Here is a 21,568-nt window from a genome sequence, read left to right as displayed (position 1 = left end):
ATAAAAAATGTGAAACAAAATTCAAGTTAAATAAAAATATTATTAAACTTGAAAGGTGTTACAACAACTGTATCGATTACAAGGTATTAATCTCAAATCAATTATCACAAATCTAGAATAAATTCGACATGAACTTTTTCTATTTTTGCAATAATTAGAATCAAATGCTAAAAGCGATTTGAGATTAAGTTCTAGGGATTTTGATCCGCTAGATTGTTACACAAGAACAAGAGAATGATTTCTAGTTGATTGGATTTAACATTACAAACTAGAAATTGTGATCTTGAATTAGCAGATAAGATGAAATATTTGGCTGCTTTTTCTCTCTGTATGTCCTTGACTTCTTTTCTGTTGGATGGATGATTGAGTTGAATGACTTCTGCTTCTATTTATCAACAGCCGAATTAATTGAATTGGAATGACAATCCTTTAAGCTTGTATGACAATCGGTGAGACTATCCTTTTGAGCTAGCAAGACAATCGTTTGAACCAGCATGACTATCGGTAGGACAATCTTTTGAACTGGCATGACAATCTCCTTCCTAGTGTAACTTTCGGTATGACAATTGAAATGACTTGGCATGACAATCGGTATGACAATCCAGATTGTCATGCTAGTTCATTTTCAATTGTCTTGCTGATTTAAGATTGAATTTAATCCAATTAAACTTCTGAAAATTCCTAAAATTAATTCTGAATTAATTAATCAATTAATTTAATTAATCAATAAATTAATCTTTGCAGATATAATTTATTTACTTAATTAAATTATATGACTTAATTAATTAATAGAGAATTAATACTAACCCTGAGCAGCATCCATTCTTCTGAATATCTTCTGAAAATCACTGAAAATTATGAATCAATTCCACCACTTCAACGTTGACACTCGATGTACTGTCTGGTTCATGAGTGACTAACTTCCGTGACGTTTCTTCATGTGTTGACTTTGATACTCTGATTTTCTTCAGATTAAATCCTTGTAATTAATGATACTCTGACGAGATCTCTGTCACTTGATTAAATCCACGATCTTGATTTATATCACTGAGGCATGATCAACTTCTTGAACTTCTTCCAGTGAATTAACTCCTCAAGTCTGTAGATGAACCTTGTTTCTGAATCCTTTGACAGATATTACTTTGCGAGATCTCTCTGACGGTCGATCCACTATTTACTTATTACATTCTTATTTGAGTTGAGTTGAATCCTCGAATATACAAATAGGCTATGACATATGACTTACAGAAGCCACTGTAAAAAGAATTTCAAAACATGCATAAAATGAGCACAAATAGTTGAGGTGGATTCTTGCATAAATTTGTTCTTGAGTAGACTTCATGATTGATGACAGATTTTAAGCACTTTTCTTAGTTATGCCTTATTTCTAAGATGTGCTGAAGTTTATCAGACTTTGATCTTTATCTGATATTCTGCTGAATGCACACACTTTCACTCCATATGAATGATGAAAATTACCTGTGGTGATTAAGTTGTTTTTGACAAACAATAAAGTGTCATTTGCATAAATTCTGAGGACAAGTTCTGATGGAAGTTCTGATAATTCAACTCTGAAGAATCAAGTCAGTATTTGTATGAAGAATCACATAAAAAGATATTCACTTTTTGAGTTGATCAGCCATATTCTGATGACTGTTAAAATCTGATATAAGCTAAGTTATGATATTAAATCCTGATGGAATCCTTGATGCTTACGAGGCATTATTCTTTACTTGACTTATTGGCGGTAAAGACTGAAATAGTCATATCTAATCAGAATATTTAGGTGAGATAAAAACAGTCATAATCATTAAGGGTTAGTGGTAAACGTGTTTATCTTGAAAAACTACATGTGCACAGTAATTGTTAATTATTTCCCGTGCCCATTAAACCCCTGTTTTAACTTTTTACTGACTGTTATTATTACACATCGGTCTAGGGAGATGAGGCATCATTATTTTTTCTTAATCGCTAAATATTCCTCGTGTCCCTTGGTATTACATTGGCTATTTAAATAACTTCTCATCCTTTAGTAAAATCACATCTTTTCATTTCTCTCAGACAATGGCACATTTTAGTTGGTTTTACTGCTATGGCACAGACATTGTGACCATTTTCAGAAATGGAATTTCGACTTCATATCCTATCAACAACATTCCATACTACATCTGGATTCAACTTCCAGACAACATTAAAAATGATCTGTTATCTTTTCAAAGACAATTTCATCTCCGCATTCTTAAACAACATGAGAAAATCATTCGTCTTGATGTTCTCTTTATTGAAAGTAGGAAGAAGAATTAAATGTCATCCATCTGTATCTCTTCACCGTCAGTTTTTTCATACTTCTTAGACCAAGGTTTTTGATGTTAAACATCTTAGACTAGGACTATCTTGTAATTTTTGCATGTAATCTATAAATTTCATGGAATGTACTCGTTTGATATATTAATGAAATTTCCTTTGATTGTAAGATTTAGTCTCTGTTTCTCTCATATTATGTGACTGTGAATGTTCTAATTGAAATTTGTCAATCTTTCCTTCATCTATTTGAACTATATCTTTTGATGAATATTTTGATTAAAATTATGGTCATTAATAAATTGTGATAAATTGAGAATTAGTTGAAGCACAGGTTAATGCATCAGAACCTGTGATAATTGAAGCTGAGAATTTTACTTCTCAGAAAGAAACAGCAACTCAAAGTACTGATACTTTGAAAAGAAAGAAATCAGTAAGTTCTGTTGCTGCTGAAACAACTCCTTTATTGGCAAGGAGATTGAAGAAAATGAAGGCTAGGAGGTATTTGGCTAAGGCTCCATCAGAAGATACTGAAGAAGCTGAGGAAGGGGATCATGAATCTCTGATTTCATAAGAACCAATTATCATTGAAGCTCTTCCAGCTCAAGCCGGCAAAACTACTAATGATACAGTGGTTACCCCTCATGTCTTTCCTATTAAAGCTACAGATGATGCTAAAGAACAAACTGAAAACTCTGAGATAGATATTCACAATTTGAATATACCAAATGTTCTTTATCTGAAAGCTCCATCTACAGAAGCTCGGCCATCTATATTCAACTCTCCAATCTTAAATGCCGAGATACCATCTACACCAACCACACCAGCTCTGGAGATAAATTCTGATGCTCAAAATTTAAATGAAGTTGTTCCCGAATCTCCAGTTGCTTCACACACTCTTGTGCTGTCTGAACATAATGAGTCATCCTCAAGTTCTGAAGACAGTGTTTCTGTTGAGACTCTAGTTCCTATTCTGGGCAAGGAATAATTGATGAAGAAATTTCTTGAAAAAGAATCACCTATTTCTTGGGAGGATACTCACAGAGGTGTGGAGTGGACCAAGAAGGGGAATGACACTAATTTCATTCCAAGCTCTAACATTCTGACAGAGCATATTGCTAAAGCTGATGAGTTGCTCACAAATGCTGATTTAAAGACACAACTCAAGATCACTGATCTGTCTACCAAACATCTTCAAGGTCTACATTCTTCTACTCATGAAAAGGTTGATACACTAAAGGAACATGCTGAGAAGCTAGATCTACAGCTCAAGCTTGACAAGAATAGATATATCAGACCTACTCTTGAGAAAATTAAAGCCATTGAGAAGATTCAAGAGAAGCAACAGGCCCAAATTGATGAGGTTCTGGCTAACCAAGCTTCTCGGAAAGCTCAAATGGATGAAATCCAATCTTCAGTTGAACTTCTTCTTTCTCTCTTACTTCCTGATGATGCCAAAAAAGGGGAGAAGGTAGTTAAGTCCAAATGTTCACCTACTCAAATACTAAAGAAGAAGGATGATAAAGGTGATGACCAGGGAAACTCTGATAAGAGCAGAGGTCAAGGAAAAGTTAAAGGAAAATCTTCACAGAAAGTAATTTCTGATGTTAGCAAGTCTTCTTCACAGAACAAGTCAAGTTCTGATAAGCAAAGTCTGATGTCAAGTTCTAATATTCTAATTCAGTCAGGATCTAAAGACTCTCAGAAGTTTTTACAAACTCTGAAGCTAAAGGGGAAGCAGACTATTGTTTATTACAAAGATCCTAAAATCCAGACACTTGATGAGGAGATAGCTAGAAGATTATTTCTGAAACAAAATCCAGGAATAGATTTGGAAACGCTCAAGGAGGAAGAAGCTAGATTTGTTGCTGAGAAGACAAATCTTAAGTCTAAAGCTTCTCATTCAAAGAAACCTCCAAGGCCTAAGGAAAAAGGCATTGTGATCAAGGAAAAGTCAAAATCTGAGACTTCAAAGTTCAAGACTAGATCACAAACTGAGATTGATCCTAAGTCAAAGGGAAAAGAAAAGGTTGGTGAACCTTTAAATATTGAGAAAAAGATAAGTTCTTCCGTTCCAGTCTATCAAACTACAATGCATGATGATGATTTGATAGAAAATGAAACTGTTCAAATTCTAAAGAGAAGAAAGATAATTGAAGAATCTAAAATAACCTCTGACACTGCTCAAGTTGTTCAGAATGAAGAACAACAAGTTACAGAAGAAACAACAAATTCTGATCAAGTTGATTTAAAAAAGATGGCAATTGCTGATAAGAAGAAGCTGTTATGGAAGAAAGCTACTCCAGTTGAACCAAAATCCAATCTTATGATTAATCAACTCGCAATGTTTGGGTTGAGAGCCAAGCAACCTAGAGATAGAGCTGGATTAGGTTCTGATGAAGAAAAGATACAACCAGGAGTAGAAGTTACTCTAAGAGATCCTTTCATGTTGACAGACAAACCATATGAACAAATCAAACAAAAGCACCTTGACAAAGTGTTGTCTGCTCAAATTGTGATAGATGCTCATGATAAGGATAATCTAAAGGAGAAATTGATTTTATTTCTCAATGATGGATTAACTTACAGACTAGCTGATACTGACGTGCTAAAGAAGTCTGTCAGAGAACTTCAACATATTCACTATCTTCTGGAAGTAAAATCTGATGTTACAAGTAGATGGTTAGGATACATTTTGAAGGCTATAAGAGATCTTTTTAGAATCTCCAGTACAAAGACTTCTCAGTATATACCAATGATTACTGAAGGGGATGGAAGAGAAATTCCTATGCTGAAGAATTCTACCAAGGTGGAAGTTATTCTGAAAGGAAGATGCTTATGTTATAATAAAAACTTTTCACATCCTAGAGTTATCAGACTTGGTGATGGACTTGAAAGAACATCAATTCAAGCTCTAAGAACAGCCATTTATCAAATTGGTGATAGTAAAGATGAAGAACCGATGCAGGTCAAAGCACAGTTAGTTGAAGTTTTGAGAAAAGCTGAAGATAAGCTGGTAAAAGATTTTGTTAAGAATCATTATGGATTCAGATTGATCCATTGATATTGGTAAAGCTACAAGGACTGTAAGTTGTAGTTAATAGTCTTATTAAACTCTTATTGCATTTGAACTTAAATGTTTTTGATATCATCAAATCTATTAACTTGTATATTTTGCATAATTTACAAGTTGGGGGAGATTGTTAGATATATTTGAGATGTCATGTCTAATATGTTTCATGTTTAGTTTTCAGATCTTAACAAATAGGAAATATCAGTACTTACTGGAATCAATACTGACTGGAAGTCAGAACTTAAGGATATCAGAACTTAAGGATATCAGAACTTAGGTTATCAGAAGATAAATATCAGAAGATAGATATCAGAACTTAAGTACGGGAAGACTTACAGTTAAGGAAGGAAGCTGATTTACAGGAAAGAAGATCGAGACTAATACAAAAGAAGATATGCATGGAAAGAGTTAGAGGACTGAAAGAATTGTATAAGATATCTAATTGATATATTTTGGGAGACAAAATTATATTCCATATCAATTAAAAGTTATCTTGTAACTGTGTACTATATAAACACGGACATAGGTTTACACTATAGGTGTTATCATTATCGAGAAGATCATACGTTGTAACCTAGCAGCTCTCGTGATATTTGTTCATCACTGAGAGAGAACAATTCCATTGTAACAGAGTTTATTATATTGAATATATCTGTTTACTGTTACTTGTGTTCGAAATCGATTTGATTGTATTAAACACTGTATTCAACCCCCTTCTACAGTGTTGTGTGACCTAACAGACCTCTTTAATAGCATCATATACTTTCTGTGGAATGAGAGCCTTGGCATTACTTCCTATGATGGTGACATATTATTCTCTGAATCTAGCCAAGACCTCATCCATAAATAAAACTAAATCCTTAGATAGCCAAGCATCCACATTCCCATCCTGCTCAGCTTCATCAACAATCTTCTTTATATGACAACAAGATAGCCTGCTAATCCTGATTGGACATGTTAGTTGTGAGTAACTGTTTGGTAATGTTTGCAAGGCCATCTAATTGGTCTACAAGGAGTTCATTCATTGTAATTGACTGAGATTGAGCATCCTGCAACCATTTGTTTCTTACTAAACTAGGACACAAGCTTGTTTCCTACAAACTGACATGTGTCTGTTGTGTTTTTCCTCTCTATCTTGCATCCTACATAATATGCATCTGAATAACCAATTAGATCAAAGCCAGAATCTCTAGGGTACCAAATGCCAAGTTTTGGTGTACCCTTGAGAAATCTGAAAATTCTCTTAATAACTATCAAATGAGATTCTCTAGGATTAGCTTGAAATATAGCACAAAGACAAGTAGCAAACATTATATCTAGCCTACTTGTTGTCAAATATAAAAGTGAGCCAACCATGCCTCTATAGCTTGAAATGTCCACAGACTTTTTAGTAGTGTCCAATTCAAGTTTAGTGGCAGTGGCCATGGGAGTTTTTGCAGATGTGCAATCCATTAAGTCAAACTTCTTTAAAAGATCATGAATATATTTGGTTAGACTAATGATTATTCCATCACTAAATTGCTTAACTTGTAAACCAAGAAAGTAAGTTAGTTATCCCATCATGCTCATTTCATATTTACTTAGCATCAATTTGGAAAACATTTTGCAAAGTTTCTCATGTGTGGAGCCAAATATAAAATCATCTACATAAATTTGAACAAGTATACTAGATTAATTAACATTTCTAAATAAAAGAGTTTTGTCAACCGTACCTCTTGTGAAATGATTTTCTAAAAGGAACTTTGACAAAGTGTCATACCAGGCTCTAGGTGCTTGCTTCAATCCATAAAGTGCTTTCAAAAGATAGTAGACATAATCTGGAAAGTTGGGGTCTTCAAAACCTGGAGGCTGACTGACATAGACTTTCTCCTTCAAATCTCCATTTAGAAATGCACTTCTGACATCCATTTGATAGATTTTAGAATTTGGAATGGGCTGCATAGGCTAGAAAAACTCTGATGGCTTCAAGTCTTGCAACAGGAGCAAACGTCTCATCAAAATCTATTCCTTTTTGTTGACAGTATCCCTTAGCAACCAATCTAGCTTTATTCTTTATGACTATGTCATTTTCATCCATCTTGTTTCTGAATACCCATTTGGTGTCAATAGAATTCTTGCCTTTAGGTTTGGGTACCAGCTTCCACACTTTATTTCTTTCAAATTGGTTTAGCTCTTCCTGCATAGCTAAAACCCAATCAGGATCCAACAAAGCTTCTTCTACCTTCTTTGGCTCTTCCTGAGACAGAAAACTGCTGAATATAATTCATCTTGAGTTACTTTCCTTGTTTGCACTCTTGAAGATGCATCACCAATAATCAATTCAAATGGGTGATCACTAGTCCATTCCCTTTGTTGTGGTAGATTAACTCTAGATGAAGAGGCCTCGTAGTTGTCATGATGTGTGATTGAGTTTTGATTCGAAGAAACTCCCCCTGAGTTTATGGATCTTTGATTTGTGGTTGGAATTCTTTCAGTTTGTGATCTAGAATGACTTTCAGCTTCTATTGGGGGTTCAACGGATGCTGAATGTTGTCTTTCGATGGATGATACAGTTTGTCTGCCAACAGATGATGCACAATGTCTTTCGACAGATGTAGAATTTCGTGCTTCATTTGTTGATCTTTCTGAAAGGAATATGTCCTAAGTCCAATCATGTATTAGGATTTAGGGATTAACTTTTATGTAATTTGTTTTGATTTCATTAATATTAATAAAAGACTTGTTTTATTTTTATTACGGGCTCTATCTATTTAAGTGTTTAAATAAGATATACCATAGTTTAGAGTAAAGCTTTTATGGATTATGATGAGATCATAATAGTGAGACCTAAAAGATGATAACTCTAAACTTAAATAGTTCCTGGTCATAGGATTACTAACTGGTAATTAATAATCCGCAAAGATCGGTACATACTATGCTTGCTTCATTTTGAAGGATGTCTGTTCTCATAGATATTTGTGTGGTGACACTATAGCTAGTATGTAGGTGCTTATTATAGAATAAGTTCACTGAACATGACTCGCACAGCTGAACAACTGATGGAGTTCACTCACGTGTCAGCAGTTGTTCACATAGTGATAGTTGTACAAGTATCCTTAGACTTGAGGTCATCATAGTCATCTTGTGTACACTGAACTATGCTTTGGTTTAGTTCTTAGTCTCCAGGGATAATTATTAGGGCTCTACTGGGTATAGGAATTTGTACACGAAGATAGTGTATGATCAATAAAGGATCTACCCCTTCCAGTGAAGGAAGCGAATGTTTAAGGCTGATCCACTTATGCTAGTTCAGGAATCTCTGGCCAGAGTGAATGAAATTAGAAAGGAGTTTCTAATTTGCATAGAACTAAGCATAGTAAATGGTAAGCAAGTGATTAAATTAGATAGGCTTGACACAAGATCCATGCCTTGTATTTAATCAGGACATTGTAGGGTAGAAGGAGTTTATTGTACGGTAACTATTCACTGAATAGGTTCTTGGTATTCTAAGCAGTGAATTCATATTATCCGGATAGTCGCGATATGCTGAGAAGTATCCCTCACGATGTAGAATAAATATGATTAATTAATTAATCATATTTAATAAATTGGAGAATTTATATAAATAATGATAAAATAGTTTTATTATTATTTATTTCTACTACCGGCTTAATATTGAACCTACAGGGTCACGCGATAAAAAGAGAATGATTTAATGGTGGAGGAATTAATTAATAATGGCTGATAATTATTTATTTATGAAATAAATAATTAATTGGCAAATTTAATAATTGATTAAATGAGATTTAATTGATTATAAATTAATTAAGAAAAGTTCTTAATATTATTAATTAAGAATTTAATTTTTGGAAATTAAATCAAGAGAGAGAATTATTTATAAAGTGTTTAGAAAAAGGATTAATAATTAAAAGGTGTTTTAATTATTAATGAGAATAATAAATGGGTTAATAATAATAATATTTTATGGGAAAATTTCAGCTGAAAATTTTGCCTATAAATATACTATTATAAACCCTATTTTTATTCTAACCCCAACCCAAAAGTTTTTAGAAAACCTAATTCTCTCCACCTCCTCCTCCTCCTTAACGTCGTTTTCTTGGTGGATACCGGTAGAGTGCTTCACGTTTGAGGAGCAGCTGCTAAGGATCTCCGATCGTTGCTTTTGGATCACTATTAAAGGTTAGTAATTGATTCATATATTTTCATCACGATTTATATGCTTTTATTTGGATTTTATATGTGTAAAAGTGTTTTACCATGCCTCCGCTGCGATTAAAATCCAACACTTTCTGTATATTCCTTACAAATTATTTCTTGATCACTTTCATCGTCACTTTCATCACAGTTTATCTCAACATTGTCAAATTTGAGGCTTTCATGGAAACCTTCATCTTGTAGTCCTTCAATCTTCTTATCATCAAACACAACATGTGCAGATTCCATAGCAATGTTGGTTCTTAGATTGTAGACTCTGTATGCTTTACCAACTGCGTATCCAATAAAGATACCTTCGTTACCTTCGTCTGTTTTGGCATCAAACTTTCCATGTTGCTCAGTTTCATTCTTTAGAACATAGCATTTGCAGCCAAAGGCATGAAGAAAGTTTAGTGTTGGATTCCTGTTCTTGAACAATTGATAAGGAGTCATGTATTTTGCTTGATTGACCAAAGAAATGTTCTGACTGTAACATGCAGTATTGACAGCTTTAACCCAGAAATATGTTGATAACTTTGATTTCTCTAACATGGTTCTTGTAGCTATAATTAAGGACCCGTTCTTTCTTTCCACTACTCCATTTTGTTGTGGAGTCCTTGCTGCTAAAAACTCATGCATGATTCCATTTTCTTCACAAAACGACCTCATAGCCGAATTCTTGAACTCGGTTTCATTGTCACTCTTAATTCTTCTAACCTTGAGATCAGGATGATTGTTGACTTGCCTTATATGATTGATAATGATACCACTACCTTCATCTTTAGATTTAAGAAAATATATCCAAGAGAACTTTGAGCTAGGCAATATCTCTTTTTTGAAATTGATAACACATTGACTGGTCCAAATAAATCCATGTGCAACAGTTGTAGTGGTTCTTCAATTGTTGATTCAAGCTTTCTTTTGAATGATGCTTTAATTTGTTTCCCTTTTTGACAAGCATCACACAATCCATCCTTTGGGAACTCAACTTGAGTAATGCCTCTTACTAGGTCTTTCCTGACTAATTCATTCATAGTCTTGAAGTTCAGATGAGATAGCTTCTTGTGCCACAGCCAACTTTCATCTTGACTTGTTTTGCTGAAAAGGCAAGTAATAGAATATGCATTAGATGAGTTGAAGTCAACTGGGTACACATTTCATTTTCTCACTCCAGTGAGAACCACTTTGTTATTTTCCTTGCAGGTAACAACACAGGCTTCGGTATTGAAATTTATAGAGTTGCCTTTGTCACATAGTTGGCTGACACTCAAAAGATTGTGTTTGAGTCCATCCACTATAGCAACTTCTTCAATGATGACATTGTCTTTTGAAATCAAGCCATATCCCACAGTATACCCTTTGCTGTCATCTCCAAAAGTAATATTTGGCCCAGCTCTCTCCTTGAACTTAGTGAGCAGGGTAGAGTCTGCAGTCATGTGCCTTGAGCATCCACTATCTAGATACCATAGACTCTTTCTGTTTCCCTGCACACATCAAAATCAAATCAAGTTGATTTTGGTACCCAAGTTTCCTTGGGTCCTACCTTGTTAGTCTTCTTCTTAGGTTTTTTAGACTTTCCACCACCAGACTTAGGTGATTGAGGATCAATCTTAGTCCTAGGGGATTGACTGTGAATCCCATGATCAATTATAGAATTATCATGCACATTTTGATTAACATGATATGACATAGATTGTGTAAACATGTTATACCAGTAAGGCATGCTAAATGGCATTTGTGGCATATTGAATGCAGCATAATAAGGATTTTGTGCAAATGACATATTAGCAAATTGTGCATTTAAATTCTATGCAGGCATCATAGGCATGCCATTCATTGGTAATGTGGGCATGTTTGAAAAAGAGGGGGGATGTAAAAACCCGAATTTTTGACATCGGTAAAAGACCTTTATAAATAGTAGTCTTGCAGGAAAATAAAAACTTTTGTGACCACACCATATACGAGTTTTTAATTTAAGTTTCCGAGTCCATATTGTGGTTATACGTACTAAATGAGTGTATGCAAAAGTCGTGAGTTTTCGAAGAAAACCAATAGTCCAAATGATATTATTTTACGAGCCATCGAGGAATAAGAGAATTATACTACGACCAAGAAAATCTTGAGAATTATAATTTCATAACTCATAACCAAGTACGAGCACTGGAAATGGTAATGATTTACGATAAGAGGAATTATTCGACGTAGCATTTACGGGAATTGATTTAAACATACGTGAACGAATGCGAGATAATGTAGGATGACAATGAATCAAGTGATAACCTAGGAAAATTAAGTATTTATAAATTTATCCAACAAGTAATAAATTAGGAAGCTAGTTACAAAATAAATAAATAACAAATTTCAATAAACATTAATTCAAGGAGCTTATCATGCAAGTTTTGACAAATGAGACACCTAGCTAAGCTTAGCCTTTGAAAATATGATGCATCTTGTCCTAAACACTTTCTATATTCACAAGAATCCTATTTCCACCTAATTTCCAAGAAGCAAGCAAGGCAATTCTCTCTCTCTCCAAAAACTCAATGCTGATTTTCAAGAACACCATGGAAAGAAAAATTCATATCTCATGATCTACTCATTCAAAAATTACCAAATTTTAGCAACCGCTTCCTCATATCATGTACAAGGTACGTTCCAAATTTTATGGCCATTGGATTAGTATAGCATAGTCAAATCCTTGCTCAAAATTGGTGGTGAATAGTAACTCCGAAAATATCTTTTTGTTTTCTTCATTTTTATGACATGATTTAGGATCCTTAAGCATAACCAATCCCTCCCAAGGTTCAACCATAAAGAAGAGGACCTCCCAATCTACCAAGATATGTATAAACCTTCATCCAAACTTTTTTTAAGTTTTAAGTTTTAAATTTCAAGAAAAGTAAGGATCTTGGATATAAGTATGGTTTTGATGATTGATTTTATATTATCTTGATGTTTAGTTAATTAGTTTTAAGGTTGATGATTTTTGCCTCAAGAACATGATGTTCTTGAGAAGATTTAGTGTTGAGATGATGATTTGATGGTTGTTGATGGCGGTATAATAATTTAAGACGTAAACGAAACTCGGATCGTAATCGTAACCTCGTTAAAATGAACAAATCACAACTTAAGTTTTCTGCAGAAGTTTCCGAATTTATAAACTGTAGTTTCTTGAAAATTAAGACTTGATTATTATAGAAAATATTATGAGGATCGTTTAGGTGCTTGAATTGATTTATTTCAATTTACGGATCAAAAGTTATGACTGTTTTAGTAAAAGTGATTTACGCGACAAAAACTGCTACAAATTACAAACTTTGTAAACAGAAATGATCGACTTAAAAATATTTAAAAATCATAAAATTTTTATAGAGAGTAAAAAATAGAGCTTATTAACTACTATAAAAATTTCAAGTAAAAATATTGATTTTTTAATTTTATAAAAATATCGGAGTCGAGGTCGCACGGAGTACGGACATCAAAAACAACCCCTGTTAGAAACTGCTACTTCGGGATTTTCGCCACTGTTACCAGAAAACCATTTTCATATGATGTGTTCTAAATTGTGTCTAGATCACGCACCGAAAACAGTGCATCAATTGAGTTAACGGTTTGAGAGATATCAACGTTTTAGTGAAAGCGGTTTGAATAGTAAAACTCCGTAGTTGACCAAACTTTTGAAATGCTTTTCACCTAATTAAATTCATTTTATCAAAATAAAAATTTTATGATAAATATTAAAAGCACTCAAGAAGCTCTTTGAGGTGGTTTCATATTAAAATATTAAATTTACGATTTATTAAAAATGTTAGAGCGCGAGTCGCGTAATAGTAACATTCGATAAAGTCAACTCTAGAAGACCACTTAGACCGTCCGTTTCGACCAAAGATCGACACTTATTTCGATACGGTCGAATATTGAAAAATATGAAGTATTGTACTTATTATAAATATAAGTCAGTGATGGAATTAGGAATACTGATTAAGATTATGATATTTGTTGATTAGAAAACCCAGAACGAGAGGAAGTTGGAAAACGTATCTTGGACTTCACGCAAGTTTTCAAACCCTACATTTTAAAACTGTTGTGTTGTGTTTGTTTTCAAATAAATACTATATACATGATGTTGTATTATGATATTTTACGAATTGTGATATATAATATCATACGATATGTTAATGATTTTAGTATATGAATATTACCGAATTTCAATCGATAACGCTAGAGAGTAGCATTGTATATATGAGGTGTATATTTTAGACCGAGGATCGGTCAGTATAATTTGATGAAAACCCGGAAGTATTCCGGAGGTGTTTTATTTAAGAATATTAACGCTATAATAGAGCGCGATGTATAAGTTGTAAGACCGAGAGTTGGTCAATTTATATAAAGTATAAACCCGGGAATCATCCCGAAGATGTTTTGCACGATCAAAAGTCCGTACTTGTTTTATCCCAAGGGACTCGGTGTCCACTTGTGAAGTATTAAATACCTCGAATATATTTGAAACGATTTCCAAATATCGTATTCCCTCAACTACATTTAATTACTTGAGCAACGAATATTATTTCAAGTTATTCATTCAATATAGGAGAAGTATTCTCCAACGATTATTTATTTCAAACCTTATTAAGTATATTATTAAAGATTACTTTAATTATTTAAACATAAATTAGTTGGGAAATATTATTTCAAATATTCTTTAAAAACATAATCATTCGAGGTCTAATTATTTAATAATTATTATGTAATTACTCAGTATTTATTAAATGATTTAATATGATTTTAAAAGTCATAAAACCTATTTTAAAATACTTTTGGAGTCTCAGAAAGTCATTCTAATACTGTCGGATTGTCGAGGAATATTATCTCGACATACTTTAAATATTTTGACTATAGTTTCAAAAGAAACTCCCCCTCATTTATTTATCTGTTGACAGCAGTCAACTCACATTATCCTAGTACTTCCTCCGAAAATTCTCGGAAGTACATATATATATATATATATACCAGCAACATGAGTTGTGCCTATCAATAAGCTAAATGTTTTGGGAACTCGAGGAGTACGAGTTCTTGGGATATGATAGGATTTCTTAAAGGACAAGGGAGGGATAGAGATCCAGTACTTCGTGTATTGGGGAGACTGCCAATACCGTGGGAGACGGTACTATATGTACCTAAGGACCTGCGAAGTGTGTGTATACCCGAAATGGGACACATAGCCCATACGTGGCAAGGGTGATAACCGGGATACAAAGGTGTCGTCCTTCTACTAGTAGAAAAAGTTACAGATTTCTGTATTATGACTGATCATCGTATGCGGTGGCTCCGGTGAATGTCCTATTCTTCCAATTACAATTGAGATGCAATATCTTAACCCAAGCCTAGGCGCTGGGTTTACCATTAAGGTATTTACAAACTGATAAGTCAATCAAAAACATTGTTTTGAAATAAGGTGTGTATCACCAAGAAAACTACTTGAATAAGTACATATCCTTATATGGATTAATATAATTTCCTTTAACAGTCTTTTCATACTGTCGATTATTATGGCTGAGCATTAATTTTCGCTCTTGCTTTCTCTTAAATGTCACAACACAACAGATAACCAGTATGCCGTTGTGGGACTTAGTCGCTTGCAGTCATGGGGAGAATCCCTGGCAGCTTTGTCTGAGGTGGGCCAGAATATCAGATAGGTATAAGATATCAGTCGTAATTATTGTAACTTCATGTAGAGGTTACGAATAATTGTTTGAGATCCTATAAAGTACATTTGAGTTTTAATAACATATGATACTTGTTGTACGTCGTTTCTAAGGCTATAACTTGTGAGTGTGTGAGATTAGGGGTCTGTGATATGGAATTATTGGATTATTGAGTTAATACAGGTTATACATGATTGAAGGATTGCGTGACGACCCAGATTCCTGACCCTGGATTTGGGGGCGTTACGGGGGAGCAGACATGGGTGCAGGCATAACAGATTTGCAATTAGCAGAAAAGTGATTAACACTACCACACTTCACACAAGTTTTTCTAGGTGCATATTTAACAGGTGTATAGTTGTTATGTTTGTTAATTCCTACTTTCCCATTCCCGTTGTTCTTCCTTTTAGAATCTATATTAACCTCAATTTTCTCCAATCTGTCACTCAACTGCTTCATTGACAGATGTCCCATATTTACTCTCTTTGTTTCCTTGACTCGACTTGATTCTCCTATAATAAAGTTCTTAGAAATTGATCCATATTTCTCATTCAGCTTAGCTAGCATGGCTTTGCTAATTGGCTTCTTTTTTATCGACGGATGTGAATCCTTGTCTTTCAACGGATATTCATTTTCAGCTTTCGACAGATAAGCTTCATCATCCGTCGACTCCACATCCATTGATAAGCCATCAATCAATACATGGTCCAGTTTCTTCTTGTCCTTTTTCCAGGCTTCTTCACAGAAAGACTCGATTCCTTGAACTTTGGCAATTTGGGCACTTACATTCCTTGATTATTTCCAAGCCTTGATCACCTCTTGCTCACGTTCAAGCTACTTTCTTAAAATTTCCTCTTTCTTCAACGATTCAATCAGTTCATCCTTCGTAATCTTGCACTCTATTTTTAGTTTCTCAAACTCAATGAATTGAGTTTCTAACACAGCATTTCTCTCACTTAAAAAATAGATTATTACCTTTAATCCTATTGTTTTCTTTAGTGAGAGATTTAAGTATAACACGTAAGTGATATAATTCTGTAGACATGTCATTTATGGCATCATTACACTCATCTTTCGAAAGGTGTGCTAGGTTTGTAGTGATTACCTGATTGCTTGAGGAACTGACTTCTGCTTCATCTGATTTGGCCATTAGGGCTAGGTTGACATAGCTTATTTCTTCATCTTCATCTTCCCCATCAGCTGCCCAATCCCTTTATTGAGTCAAGAAAGCCTTTTCCTTTTGTTTGAGCAATTCAAAATATTTCTTTTTATAATCCAATGGCTTAAACCTCCTTTTCTCAAAATTAGGCTTTTTGCACTCATTGGCAAAGTGACCACTCAAGCCACACTTGAAACATTTGAATTTTGACTTGTCCACCATGTTTCTGTTTAGCTTGGTTGCTCCAAAATTCTTTTTGAATTTGAGCTTGGCAAATCTTCTTGATAGGAAAACCAGATGTTCATCTATGTCCTCCATTTCATCCTGACTAGGATAATCTTCATTCTCAGCCATTAGCCCTTTTCCTTTGCCTTCATAAACCCTTGAGTTTGGTGTAGATTCCACAGCTTCAACCTTCAACTCTGTTCCTCTCTCTTGTTCAGCTACCAGTGCAATAGATCCACCTTTCTTCCTTCCTTTCTCCAATAGCTCATCCTGCTCCATTTCGAGCTCATAGGTTTTTAAGATACCGTACAGCCTCTCTAGAGAAAATTCTTTATACTCTTGAGAATTTCTGTGAGAAACTGTCATTGCTTTCATTCTTTTGGTAGAGATCTCAGGAATTTTAAATTGGAATCTTTAGTTTGGTAGATCCTCCCATACAACTTTAAACCATTCATCAGTTTTTAAAATTTACTAGAAAATGTCACTCAGTGACTCACCATCTTCAAAATGAAAATGTTCATACTATTGTATGAGGAGTTGCATCTTGTTTTCTCTGACTTGCTCAGTTCCCTCACATAGTACTTGGATTTGGTCCCAAAATTCCTTGGCAGTGTTGCAGTTGTTAACATTGTCGAACATATCTCCATCAAGACCATTGAACATAATATTCATGGCCTTTTTGTCTTTATGAACTTGCTCAATGTCATCATCTGTCCATGCCAACAGATCCTTTAACATCTGTTACAGCTCTACGAGGAACATGAGGACCTTTCTCTATGCAGTCAACATATCTTTCATCTTGAGAGAGTAGATGAATGTGTATCTTCACTTTCTAGTGATGATAATTGTCTTTATCCGGAAGCGAGATCTTCACTCCAACATCCTTTCTACTCATGTTGTTAGTTTGTTTTTATCTTTAAACTCTTAGTGTGTCAAGAACTTGCTCTGATACCAATTGTTATTGCCTAACAATCTAACAATAGAATTACAGAAGGGGGTTTGAATGGAATTCATGTTTCTTTTGGAAAAGTAAAAGTCTCTGTTGAATATATATATATATATAGGGGTGAGCAAAAAAATTCATAACCGTCCAAACCAACCGTTTCAAACTGCCCAAACCGAAATTTAATGGTTTTGTAACGGTTTGGATCGGTTATGGTTTCATTTTTCCAAAACCCGAAAAATAACGGTTTGGTTTGGATTTGTCTTTTATACCGCCCGTTATATCCAAACCACCCGAATCTATTAAAATATTTTAATTATATATTTTGAGGATACATATATTAGATAAATTATTAATATTTATAAGTAGTTGAATCCATGTTATGTTAAGTGCACTTGAATGTTACATATTGAAGTTAAAAGATCCAAATTATTACATAATGAATTTGTTTAGTTGATAATTTATTAACTTATTAAATTTTTTACCTAGTAAATATATACACATATTTTTCTTAACGGTTTAAACGGAAACCGTCCAACCCGAACCATTATAGTTTGGGTGGTTTGGTTATATCAGTAACGGTTATGGTTACGGTAATGGTTAAGTAAAATGTAAAACAGCTAAATTTGGTATGAATGGTTATGAGCTCTAAACCCGCCCATTTCACTCGATACTCACCCCTATATATATAGCTGTGAATGAATATGCAGTAATGCGGATTAAAAGATTGTAAGTATTCAGACACGTAAATAAATAAGATGGTTTAAAAACTTTCTGGTGGATTGATCTTTCCACCCGAGATATATATAGATTCGAGAACTCTGTGATGCAAGAAAGTACACAGTTGCTTACAAGTGTTTTTAAAAAGATGAAAAGAGAGAATTCCTAACAGATGTAGCCTTATCTATTTCTCTATTTTTTCCTATTTTCACTTGATCGATCGATAGTAAACATTTGCTACTCTTGGTTTATATACTACCAAGTTACACATGAATAAAATAAATAGTAAAAACAAGAATCTAGGTCTATTCACACGTTGCTTCATTTCTCTATCCAGCATATTTGAAGATCTTCAGTTAACCATGGAAATGGAAATGTTTCTTTGTTCTCTCAAACCTGCAAACAGGCTGCCACATTCCTTTTGTATACAATCAACCCATGTGACTGTCAAGTCCCTTTCAACTGCTATTTGAATCTGTTATTCTTTGAGACTCCAGCGTTATCCGTTGATACTACTTTTTAAATCAACCGTTGAGTCTCAAATGGATTATCCGTTGAAAGTGTCTTAAGTCCTTTGTTGAAGTTTTAAGTTTATCCGTTGATGATGAATTCTTTAGCAGTTGACACTGTTTCACTTATACAAAATTACAAGGCATTTTCTATTTACAATTAACCAACCTATTTGTATATCTTTCTAGTGGTCAACATGACTCATAGTTCACAACAACTTCTAAACTACTAAGCTGTTTGTTGCATACAGAAATGTGCTACGAACTTGTTTAATACAAGCTACTCCATCTAATAATGGTTACAAAAATCATTTAACTTATCTACTTAGAGTGTTTCGTTAAGTTATCATCAAGCCTTCAACATATTCCTAACATCTACTCAACACTTTTACAGACTCTAGGTATACAATACAAAATACAGATATATATTATCATACAAATTAATCTCAGGGTTATCAATGTGATTTAGTCTTGTTATTATACATGCATGTCTTGCATAACATTATGTTTTACAGTTATGTATTTCAGATCGTCTAAATTTTCTTTAGTTTAACATTAATATTTCTAAAACTTTTAATATCCTAATTGTCTAACTGAGAAAAATAGAAGTTGTTTATTCATAAAATAATTAATGTATTAAATAAAAGAGATATATTAAGTTACTTTAGATGATAATATAAAATAATATATCTTCCAAAATATATTACTTACACACATAGTCTTTCAGTGATTTAAGGTTATAATTATTAAATGTTTCACCCAAGGAAATTAAAGTTTATACTTATAAATTTATTATGAGTTATAATTACGTAGTATTAAACTTGTATGAGAAATGAATACCTCCAACTACTTTCCCAAGTGTGTGATTGTCAGTAAAATCTTCCAAAAGCAAGTCCATCTTAATCTTAAATACTCTGGCTATAACATCAGGTCTGTTAGTAGGATTAGTGTGTGGTATTTTATCACAATATTGCTTGATTTCAGGCCACTGAGGGTTGCACGTAAATGTGATGAATAAATCGTATCCCCTACATATAGCCATACAATTCTGATAGTTTTGTTGCATATAACATGGGATACCGGTGAATGAAGATGGCAAAACAATCCGCTTGCCTATTTTTGTGGCATCAACATCCCCCTATCAATTAAATCAACAATATTACTATACAGATCGGATCTCAATATTTTCTGATGCGTTAGAACTCATGTAATCCTGGCGTGTTCAATACTTTCCCGAGCATCAACAACAAATTGTAGGAATAACTGACTCCCTCCAATTAAGGTATGACTTTCATGTTCTTTGTACTGGAGCCTATAACAATAATATTATCTTATACAAATTACATCTCTTGTATTTCTGACTTCGCACTCATGCCAACATATAAAATATCAGTTCGGTAACCATTTTTTCCATGAGGGAATAATAACGAGTATTGAAGGGACATAAAAGACGGATGAAGCACTGATACTCTGTGAAAACCACCACCTTTACTTTGTATGACTATATCTCTAGCATTACTTAAATTCTCATTTACAACCAATCCGGAAAATTTAAAGGCATTGAGTGAGATATTAATTTGTCGACCATCATTTACTCTATTTGTAACAAACCGTATATGTGTAGGAATAACGTCTGATTCCCTGGATCTCTCTCGGACTTGTCGAGAAATATCTTTCAGAGCATTCTCCTTATTCAACATCAACGATAAAGAACTGGTTATTTCGATGTAAAGTTTATCATTTCCATTTGGAAAATTCAAACGTTCCTCAAGTTGTTGGTTGTCATACATATATATCTGCGAAAAAACTGGCTTCTTGGATTCTTTAGGGAACAATGATCCCATATTATGATAAATTACAACATGCACGCGACTAACAAAAGGCCCGCCACCATTGTTGATTTTTGTATCCCATTAAGCTCCCCATGATGTAAATCCAAATACAATATTGTAAAGCCGTGAAGATCTGTGAAAGAGTGCACTTTTATCATGAGTCCCGTCTAATAAAGATTTCAACTCGGGAGGAGTTTCTCTCGATAATAGCAAGAGGACTTTTCCATTATCATAACATAAAGAAAACTTATTTGACTTCAGTCTCCGTTGTTGTTCATTTTGTTCATACCTCCACATCACAGCACTACACTGACAACATAGTTTATCAGCAACGACTATATCAAGTATTTCATCACTCAAAGCTGCATTTAGGAAAAAAAGAGTATCAATGATAAGTAATAAAGATACCTACAATTTCTAAATATTGATGTTAAGTATATTAAAATAATAAAATACTACATGAGATAAGCATTTAAAATACCAAATTTATGTTTCTTCTTCTTAATTCTAGTCCTCATGTTCTTGATTAGTACTCGTAAGTCTGCAATACATGAAACATGTTAATAAACATGTATAAAATAACAGAATTACTCAAGTTGTTTGACAGACCTTCAAACGGTAGAGTTGGTCTTATTATCAACTTTGAAGTATCACAACCTTGATTTGAAATTATACTTCCTACAAACATGACATGTGTTTCTAAATAATTTTCAATCAAATATTGATAAGAAGTTATCACTGCTATATTAAATAGAAAAACTGACATAATAACTGTCCATAAGTAACACAAAATAAGTGTACATATAAAAAAATAACATGAAAAAATACAAAGATAACTATAATTACCAATTTGTCGAATGTATTTATTTTTTTAACCTTTTGTCGGACTAAATCATAACATAGTTAA

At 33.6% G+C, this 21,568-nt stretch overlaps 1 long non-coding RNA gene across 1 annotated transcript; it reads left to right on the top strand.

Annotated features, from left to right (window-relative positions):
- Positions 1–19,817: 19,817 nt before the first annotated feature.
- Positions 19,818–20,821, top strand: LOC141670500 (uncharacterized). Its single transcript, XR_012554573.1, has 2 exons — positions 19,818–20,111; positions 20,223–20,821. It is a non-coding gene; the product is annotated as an uncharacterized LOC141670500 (long non-coding RNA).
- Positions 20,822–21,568: the final 747 nt, after the last annotated feature.

The sequence above is a fragment of the Apium graveolens genome, chromosome 7 (genome assembly GCF_009905375.1).
Source record: "Apium graveolens cultivar Ventura chromosome 7, ASM990537v1, whole genome shotgun sequence".
NCBI classification, from domain to species: Eukaryota; Viridiplantae; Streptophyta; class Magnoliopsida; order Apiales; family Apiaceae; genus Apium; species Apium graveolens.
The sequence above is the reverse complement of the archived record's forward strand: the minus strand, read 5'-3'. Positions and strand labels throughout refer to the sequence as shown.